This window comes from Marmota monax, unplaced genomic scaffold, assembly GCF_021218885.2.
Source record: "Marmota monax isolate L192 unplaced genomic scaffold, Marmota_monax_Labrador192_F-V1.1 WCK01_AAM20220418_F8-fsc00001, whole genome shotgun sequence".
In the NCBI taxonomy this organism is placed as follows: Eukaryota; Metazoa; Chordata; class Mammalia; order Rodentia; family Sciuridae; genus Marmota; species Marmota monax.
This window is the reverse complement of record NW_026693777.1, coordinates 44,595,201-44,604,770: the sequence shown is the minus strand read 5'-3', so window position 1 is coordinate 44,604,770 and position 9,570 is coordinate 44,595,201. Positions and strand designations below refer to the sequence as shown.

General features: G+C 40.8%; 2 protein-coding genes across 6 annotated transcripts in view; one reads left to right on the top strand and one right to left on the bottom strand.

Annotated features, from left to right (window-relative positions):
• Snap23 (synaptosome associated protein 23) overlaps nt 1–143 on the bottom strand; it is a 43,614-nt gene extending 43,471 nt beyond the window's left edge. The window contains exon 1 of the mRNA XM_046461500.2: nt 20–143. The gene's annotated coding sequence lies outside the window, so the exon portion shown is untranslated. The remainder of the gene's footprint in view (nt 1–19) is intronic.
• Nucleotides 144–4,119: 3,976 nt separating this feature from the next.
• Nucleotides 4,120–9,570, top strand: part of Znf106 (zinc finger protein 106) — a 65,313-nt gene continuing 59,862 nt past the window's right edge. For all 5 annotated transcript variants that reach the window (XM_046460935.2, XM_046460934.2, XM_046460932.2 and 2 more), the window contains exon 1: nt 4,120–4,167. The gene's annotated coding sequence lies outside the window, so the exon portion shown is untranslated. The remainder of the gene's footprint in view (nt 4,168–9,570) is intronic.

The window sequence follows — 9,570 nt, the reverse complement described above, 5'->3', positions numbered from 1 at the left end:
TCCATTCCTGGAGACTCACCAAGCAGTTCCGGGCCACTCCTCTCCGGCCGCGGCAGCTCGGACACCACCAGACCGGACCAGGAGCAGCGCCCTTGTCGCGCCTGCGTGCCCCCAAGCCACGCGTCTGCGCACTTCTCGGGCTCCCTGACCGCAGACACACCCCTACAGCTAGAGCCAATCACTGTGCGGTGGGTTTAAATCTCCGTGCCACGCAGGCTGAGAGCTGGGGTAATTCACCCGTTAACCGGATAGATTCCCGTCTCGCCCGCAGGTGGGAGGCGTTCGTGCAACATTTGCCAAAAGCATCCGTGTGCCAGAGACTGCGGGATGAACACTGAGGGGGAAAAAAAGTGACTAGAATGCCTTTGATCTGTCGAGACTGGGAGATACATAGGTTAACAAATTATAGTGGCTACAGTACGATTCATGGCACATACAAAATCTGAGGCGCCTTTGACTTACAATAAACAAAACATTTTATTCTTAGGGGTGTCTAAAAGGGTTACCGGAGGAAGTGACCTTGAGAGTCTTGAAAGATAAATGGGAGTTCCCCCGGAAGTCTGGGAGGGAAGGAGCTAGTTTTCCAAGTTATGGAAACAGGGTATGCCAAGAACAACATAGCGCCTTCAGGAAATGTCTTGTATTTCATCCTTGTTAGAGGCTTAGAGCTCATCCTGTATCCCTGAGTGTAGGGAAAAATAAGCTATAAAAGGCTGGCAACAAGCAGGGCATGGTGGCTCAGCAACTTGGGCGGCTTAGACTGGAGGATGGCTTAAGCATAGAAGTTCCAGGCCAGCCTGGGTAACAAAGGGAGACCCTGCTTCAAAAACAAAAACAAAGTAGAAGAAGGAAAAAAGAAAAGTGGGAGCTGGGGGTGGGGTGATGCTGGGGGATATAACAGTCCTAAAGCGCTTGTTTAGCTTATGTGAGGCCCTGGATTCAATCCCCAGAAGGAAGGGGCGGACACAACTAACCTCCCTTCCCAAACCTGACATGGCCAGACCTTGGAAGGTCTTAGAATTTTGGACTAGTGAGCCTAGCCTTCGTTTTGCGGTTACTGATAGCTATTAATGGATTTTAAGCAAGTAGATGACTGTTTTATAACCACCATTCCGCGAACTCTTCCACACAACTCTAAGAAAAAGACAAAATGCTGGGAAAAAAGAGGGGAAAGTTTTTCAAAGAAGTAGTACTCTATTCCTAAGAGATTAAAAAAGATGAAGCCTGAAAAAAATGTCTTTTTTTTTTTTTTTTTTTTTTTTTTTGGGGCCGGGGATTTAACCCAGTGCCTTGTGCATGCAAGGTAAGCACTCTACCAATTGAGCTATATCTCCAGTCCTGAAGAAATGTCTTGTATTTAGTAACAGAGATCATTGGCAATCTTAGTGACACTGTTTAGGGGAATGATGGGGCTGAAATATAGACTGCAGTAGTTCAGAGAAATGCAGAAATGAGGACAAGTTGTACAATGCTTTTGGAAACTTTCGCCTTGCCAAGAGGAGGGAGAGAGGATAATAAAGGGTCAAGGTTTTCATTTGTTTTTGCTGTTGGGTTTTATGTTAAAATTAATACAAGAGAAACTTGAGTTTGATAGAGAAGATCCATCTGAGAAAAAGTTGATTGAAAGAAAGAAAGAAGCTAAAGATTTTGAGAGGTAAGGGTAGAGGCAGTTTGCTAAGCATTGCTGGCATACACCTGTAATACCTGCTACTCTGGAGGCTGAGGCAGGAAGATCACAAGTTTGAGACCAGACTCAGTGGCTTAACAAAAGATTCTGTCTCAAAAAAAAAAAAAAAAAAAAAAAAAAACTAACAACCAAACATGAGGGCTCATCCTATAATCCCAGTGACTTGAGAGGCTGAGACAGGAGGATCACAAGTTTGAGATCAGTCTCAGCAATTTAGCCAGACCCTAAACAACTTAGTGAGACCCTGTCTCAAAATAAAAATAAAAAGGGCTGGGGATATGGCTCAGTGGTAAAATAACCCTGGGTTATAATCCTCAGTACCAAAAATTAAAAATAAAAGGGCTGGAGATGTAACTCAGTGGTACAGCACCACCACCATCACTACCAACAACAACAACAAAAAGAGAGAGAGAGGGAGGGGGAGGGGAGGCAATTCAAAGCACTGGTGGGAGGAATAGTCTTAGAAAAGGAGAGAGAAAGGAAATAACCTCAATTATAATGAAAGGAAGTGTTTGTATGTTTAATAACAGTAATTAAATAAGTTTTCATTTGAGGACTTATTTTCTTTGTAAAGTAGGAGACAAAGTCATCTGCTGACAATAAGGGAAGTAGTATTGGGAGTTTCAAGGAAGTTGAGAAGCTTTGGAAAAGTAGTAAGGATTAATAAGCAGTGTAGAGGGACTTTTTGAGATGGTTAGAAATGAACTCACCAGTTTCTGTTCTGTGTAGCTTTCCAAAACAGTAATCACTTTGAGGGCAGAGGTGAAGGAAATATATGACTGAGTTCACTGAGGATTGAGATGGTCATGGATATAATATCATGATTCTCAGTCAGGGACAGTTTTGTCTTCCAGTGGACATTTGTCAAAGTCTGGAGATTTTTTTAAAAATTATTTTGATGATGAAGAATGGTAGAGTATTACTAGCATGTAGTGTCCAAGATGCTAAACATCTTATAATGCATATGATAGCCCTTAACAACAAAGAATTATCTGCTCCAAAATGTTAAAATTCTTTTTTTTCTTCTTTTCTTTATATATATATATATATATATATATATATATATATATATTTGCAGTACTGGGATTGAAACCAGAAGCACTCTACCACTGAGCTACATTGTCAGCATTATTATTATTATTACTATTACTATTTTGGTATTGGGAATTGAACCAAGGGGAGCTTAATCACTAGCCATATTCCCCAGACCTTTTTTATTTTTTGAGAACAGCATCTCAATAAATTGCCCAGATTGGCCTCAAACTTGTGATCCTCCTGCCCCAGTCTCACAAGTCTGTGGAATTACAAATATGCATCACCCTGACTGGCTCTAAAATATCAATATTCTAAAGGTTGAGAAACCCTGATCTAGAATTACCTTGATGTTCACCAATATCTGACCATATTCGACTTTGACTATGGTCCTGAGCTTATAGGGTAAAGAGGTTCTTCCTTGGCATGACTTTAAAGGAGTAGAATGAGCAGCATACTACAGACCTTCAATATCTCAAAGATTTGTGATGTCACAAATACAGAATTGGGAGTTTCCTGAACCTCTGGAAGCAAATCTGGATTTATACATAGATTAAGGTAGCTGCTTATATTGATTTGGGGCATTAAAGGTCTACTTAAGTAGAGATGTTAGTTTAATTTCAATCATACAGGAGTAGCAACATTTCACATTATTATCAACCTTAATGTAACTTTTTTTTCTGACTAGTCTTGGCCACTAATACAGAATTCCCAGGGAATGAGTATGGGCTAAGTTTAATAATAAAAAATACTTTAGGCACAAATAAGGAGGGAATGTATGCTGTTTAATAGGCAACGGTCATAGATAAGTACTTGACCTCTGCTATTTCATTTAATCTTAGCAACACCCTGTGAGATATTAAACCTAATTTTAACTTAGAAAATTGAAGTTCCAAGAAAACTTGCAATTTGACCAACGTCACAAATAAGCTAAGATTTGAACTTGGGTCTGTCTGTACTAAAGCTCTTGTACCTTCCTTTGAACTTCAATAAGTTTTACAAATAATGAGTGATTTGGAAATTGAGCCCAAACAGTTGCCACTACCTATGGTGGGGGGACTTGGAAAGAAACTAGAGGCCCAGAAAGAGCAAGGAGAATGAAAAAGGTTCAGAAAGGTTGGTGCAGCGGACTGCCTTTGTTCTTCCATTCTTTTTGAGTAAAGCCTCTTCCCCTGTGTCCGTTGTTCACTCTCTTGTGTACAAATAAAGCTCGATTGTTGAGAAAGGCGATGGGGGATGGGGGACAGGGGAAAGAGCGCGACGACGGCGAGGTGCGCCTGCGCGCTGGTGGCGGCGGCGGCGGCGGAGGCGGAGGCGGAGGCAGTGGCGGAGCCCGGCAGGGAGCGGGTCCGGAGCGGGCCACCGGACCCGAAGCCGAGGGGGGCGTCAGGGAGCTCCCTTGCCGGGCCTTTGGCGGCCTGATGGAGTAAGAGGGGTTGGCTGTGAATGTGAGTATCCAGGGGCCGACCTGCGTTCAGGATTTCGGAGCCCGAAGGTCGTAGTGGTCTGTCCTTAGGGAGGTGGTGGGGCTGCAGGACGCGCCAGGGTCTCTGCTCCTGCAGGTTGTGGCTCAAGGCAACCTGGCCACCCACTTTCCCGGAGCCTGCGCGGGTTTACGGGCAGGCGGTGATTCTGGCTTCAGGATATGTATTCTCGCGGGGGCGTTCCGACTCTGTTCCCAGCCCCAGAAGGAAATGTGGCTCCAAAACCTTGACCTTTTATGGAGGCCGCCAACCTCTTTTGGTCTCTGGGGAGGGGGCCCTAGACCCTGGTGCTCAAAGATTTGCGGGTCTCAGGCCAGGGGCTCCTGTGGCCTCTTGTGACTGACAGTCTCGCTTCTTTTTCCTCCTTTGGTCGTCTCCTTGTGGGATGTGTCTTAATAATAGCAACTAACTATGGAGCGCTTACTATGTGTCTGTTTAATATTTAGTACGATCTCGGTGCATAATTATGGAAAGGAAATGCTTTGCACCTCCCTCCTCAATCTGTTTGATTTAGTCATCTCTGAGAGTAAGATTAAGCCATTTTGTTGGGAAGTTTACTTCCGTCAACTTGGGACTGCCATCATAAATGAGGAAGCTTTACTCTTACCTCCTACCTTAGTCTTCCAAGTAGAGCAGCTGGAAATAAAGTTGTGCACCCTCACGACGGGCCACAAATAATTTTTGAGTATTAAGAGCTTAACACCATTCTAAATCCCAGGAAATCTTTTATTATTGTTGTTGTTGTTGTCAATGGATCTTTATTTTATTTATTTATATGTGGTGCTGAGAATCAAACCAGTGCCTCACACATGCTAGGCAAGTACTCTACCACTGAGCCACAACCTCAGCCCAGTCCCTGGGAAATCTTAAAATTTGTTTTAAGCTCTGTTCACAAGTTTGGCTGAGAATGAAACAGTGGAAGATAATATTCAGATTCAACTAGGATTTAATTAGTACTTACTACAAATATGCCAAATACACTCAGGTGTGTCACAAAAAAAAAAGAATGCAATATTGTGATGGCAGGTGGTTTATGCAGCACCTTTTGGATGTGATCCTATACATTTCTGATGGTAATTTGCTTAAACTAGCCTTTTTAGTGTAATTGGCATCACTTAATATGATGATAAAACATCTTACTGTTACACCAAATTAGATATTCTAAGCATTTCTGCTGAGAAAGCAAACTGCTTTACAGTTGTAGTTTCTAGAGTTAAGTCGAGTCTAGAAAATGGTAGGAGCCTTTAATTTAGAGTATGTTTGCTGGATGGTTTTTGAAGAGAACTTCAAAATGGCCTGGAAGGAGGGAAAGGTTATATAGAAATCTGACCAGGCTAGTCAGAAACAATTGCTTGTATTAAAAGGAAAATATTTTAAAAGGAGGGCTGGGGTTGTATCTCAGTGGTAGAGTGCTTGGCTAGCACTTGTGAGGCACTAGGTTCGATCCTCAGCACGACATAAAAGTAAATAAAATGGAAAAACTATGGTGATTATTGTACATCTAGATTGGAGCCTATGTAGTCTAAAAGTACTCTATAAGAAAAGCAGGTCCTACATAATGGTAAATGCCAGATGACTTGGTTCAGGAACCAGGTATGACTGGGTGAGAAGTATACATATTGGATGTCTTGGAATCACAGGTTGGGAAGTTTAGTATTATACCCAATGAATGAGTACCTAGGCAGACAGGTTACACCTGAGTACTTTAACTTCATGCCTAACATGCAGAATTGCTAATTGAAAGTTTTCAGTCCCCTGGGGATGTGGCTCAGTGGCAGAGCTCTTGCCTAGCATGGCCTTGGGGTCAATCCCCAGAACTAGAAGAAAGGGAAAGGGTAGGGGGAGCAAGTTTATAGTCAGTTGAGTGCTTTGTGTTTTTTTTGTTTTTAACTGAAAGAGACTATCAAATATGAGTTCCAGCTGGGCCTGGTGGTGCATGTCTATAATTCCAACTACTCAGGAGTCTGAGGCAGGAGATTCCAAGTTTGAGGCCAGACTGGGCAATTTATCAAGATCCTGACTCAAAATAAAAAATTTAAAGGGCTGGGAATAAAACTCAGTGGTAGAACGCACTGAGTTCAATCCCCAAAAAGAAAAATGGAAAGAAAAGAAATATGAGTTCCCAGGTATTCATCAAAAGAGGATGGTTAAACAGATTTATGTATTTATGTAAATGAGCCAATTTGTATATGCTAATATTGAAAGATTTCCAATATATAGTGAAAAAGAAAAGATGCCAAAAAGCGTGTGCATTTTGCAATCATTGTGGTTTTCTCTTTCTCTCTCTCTCTCACACACACACACACACTCTTACACACACACCATAAATGGGCATGGAATATCTGTGGACGGTAATTAGAATCACAGAGACAGAAAGTAGAAAACTGGTTGCCAGAGGCTGGGGAGAGGGAAATGGGAATTATTGTTAGTGGGTCCCGAGTTTCACTTTCACAATGTCACCCTAAGGGGCTTTGAGGAATTTTCTCCAGGAGGAACTCTTCTCAGACCTTCCAGGCTCTTTTTCCTCCCCTTTGGTACTGAAGCTTGACTCCAGGTTCTATTACTGAGCTATATCCCTATCCCTTTATATTTTGAGATAGGGTCTTGGTAAGTTTTTGAGGCTGGCCTCAAACTTGTGATCCTCCTGCCACAGCCTCCTGACTCTCTGGGATTACAGTTGTATGTATATCCCAACAGTGTGCCGCTTTGCCAACCTCCTTTCAGGCTCTTGACACATCCCTGAAAAGAATTTAAGTATGAATCAGATTTTAGCAAAGAGGAGGAGCTTTATTAGAAAGTGAAAGGTGATAATACCATACTTAGAGGAGAATGCAGGCTATCTTGAGAGTGAGAAACACTTATGAGGTCTGAAACTTTAAGGGGATGGCATCATCCTAGATCCCATCATTGGTCTGGCATTCTCAGGATCTTTAGGTTGATGTTGTCTTTTACTTCTGATCAACAGATGATATTTAGAATATTACCTTGTATTATAGGTTTCTTAAAATACATCTTTCTTTGCTTTAATCTGAAAGTACATTGTGTAGGCTAGTTGCACTTAAGCTTTAATCAAAAAGAGGCAGTTTTTTTTTTTTTTACAGTTACTCTAATATTTGTAGATTTCTCAGAAATTTGGGAGTGATGGGTCCAGAGGAAAAAACAGGTTTTGGGAGTTAGTCCTATCAAACTTATGATTTTCCTTCCTCAGTTTCTGAAGTAACTGGGATTATAGGCTTGTGCCACAGTGCCTGGCTCCTTATAAACATTATTATTATTATTTTGTACCAGGGATTGAACTCAGAGGCACTCTATCCCCAGCCCTGTTTTGTATTTTATTTAGAGACAGGGTCTCACTGACTTGCTTACCACTTCACTTTTTGCTGAATCTTTGCTTTGAACTCATGATCCTCCTGTCTCAGCCTCCCAGGCCACTATAGACCTTTTTTATTTGAAAAATTAAAAACAACCAGAAAAGTAGAGAAAGAAATACATTGAACCCATGTAAATCTATCACTCAAATTTTTTAATCTGCTAATATTTTGCTGTACTATATTTGCTTTTATTCCTTTTTTTTTAAAGAGAGAGAGAGAGAGAAAGAGAGAATTTTTTTAATATTTATTTTTTAGTTTTCAGCGGACACAACATCTTTGTTTGCATGTGGTGCTGAGGATCGAACCCAGGCCACACGCATGCCAGGCGAGCACGCTACCGCTTGAGCCACATCCCAGCCCTGCTTTTATTCCTGATATTTGATTTCTAAGTATTTTAATGGGTCTCTAATAAAAAAGAACATTTTCCTGCATAACCCAGATATGTGGGAATAATTTTTCTATATTATTCAATATCCATTCAGTCCCTGTTAAATTTTTTCCAAATTGTCCCTCTTTTTAAACCTTGTTTTGAGAGGGTGCTTGCTGTATTGCCCAACCTAGTCTTGATCTCCTGGGCTCAAGTGATCCTTCTACCTCAGCCTTTCCAGTAGCTGGGACTACAGGTGCTTGCTCATGATCCTGTCTAAACCAATTTTTATTCATTTTCCAATAAAGGCTACACTGTTGCACTTGGTTATAATGTGTAGCTTTAAAATTTTAAAATGACTCATTATGTATTCAAAATATAAATGATTATCATTTAAAAAGATGAAAAGCTCACTATAAGAATTTGTTTTTTTAACTGAATCCATGATAACTGTTCCATTTTTTTATAAAGGAGGAGTGTGAAGTTTGGGAGATTAAAATTTACTCAGAGTTGTAGACCTATGAAATATATTTTTTCTAAATCCAAGGTCCATGCTTTTTCTATCATACTTTGTAAACTATAAACTGGTATATAAATGCAAAGTTATTATTACTTTAGTACGTCTGCTACTTGTGTACTTTATTTGTATTTTTTGGATGGGTAATCAGTATCTAATAAGATTATAATTTTTGGAGTATCAGTAAATCAGGAGAGATCTAAGTAATATGATATCTGTATAGCCATTCTGAAAGTTCAAAATATATACAAGTCAAACATCTTGATTTCTGGAGTTCCAAAAAAATTCCATTTCTAGAATTTTTACAGTCTTATAGTCTTGTTCTTAGATCTAAGGTCTTCTAAGTGTTAAAAAACAAAACAAAACAAAACTGATTTTAAAAGGTGGGTGTGGCTTTGTTTTGGTTTTAGTTTTAAAAACAATTCTATGTATTGCTCAAGTGTGTGTGTGTGCGCGTGTGTGTGCACACACATATGTGCACGTGTATGTACATGTAGTGCTGGCAGTTGAACCCAGAGACATTTTACCACTGAGCTCCATTTCCAGCCTTTTTTTTTTTTTTTTTTTTTTTGTGGTATTGAGGATTCAACCCAGTGGCACTAAACCACTGAGCCACATCCCCAGCGCCACCCCTCCTTTAAAAAAATTTTTTTTAGTTGTTGATGGACCTTTATTTTATTCATTCATTTATATGTGGTGCTGAGAATCGAATCCAGTGCCTCACACAGCGCTCTACCACTGAGCCACAACCCCAGCCCCTTTTAAATTTAGGGTTATGCTAAGTTGCTTAGGGCCTCACTAAATTGCTGAGGCTGGCTTTGAACTCATGATCCTACTGCTTCAGCCTCCCAAGCCGCAGGGATTACAGGTATGCACCACTGTGCCCAACCCATTTCCAATCCTTTTAATTTAATTTAATTTTGTTTTTGAGACAGAGTCTTGCTAAGTTGCCAAGGCTACCCTTGAATTCACCATCCTCCTGCCTCTGCCTGTAGTTGGGATTACAGGCATGTGCCACCACACCCAGCTACTTAAATCTTTAGAAAGTTCAAAAGAATCTCCAGTGTAAAGTAAACTCATATCCCCAGGCCCTCAGTTCTTTTCCCACAATG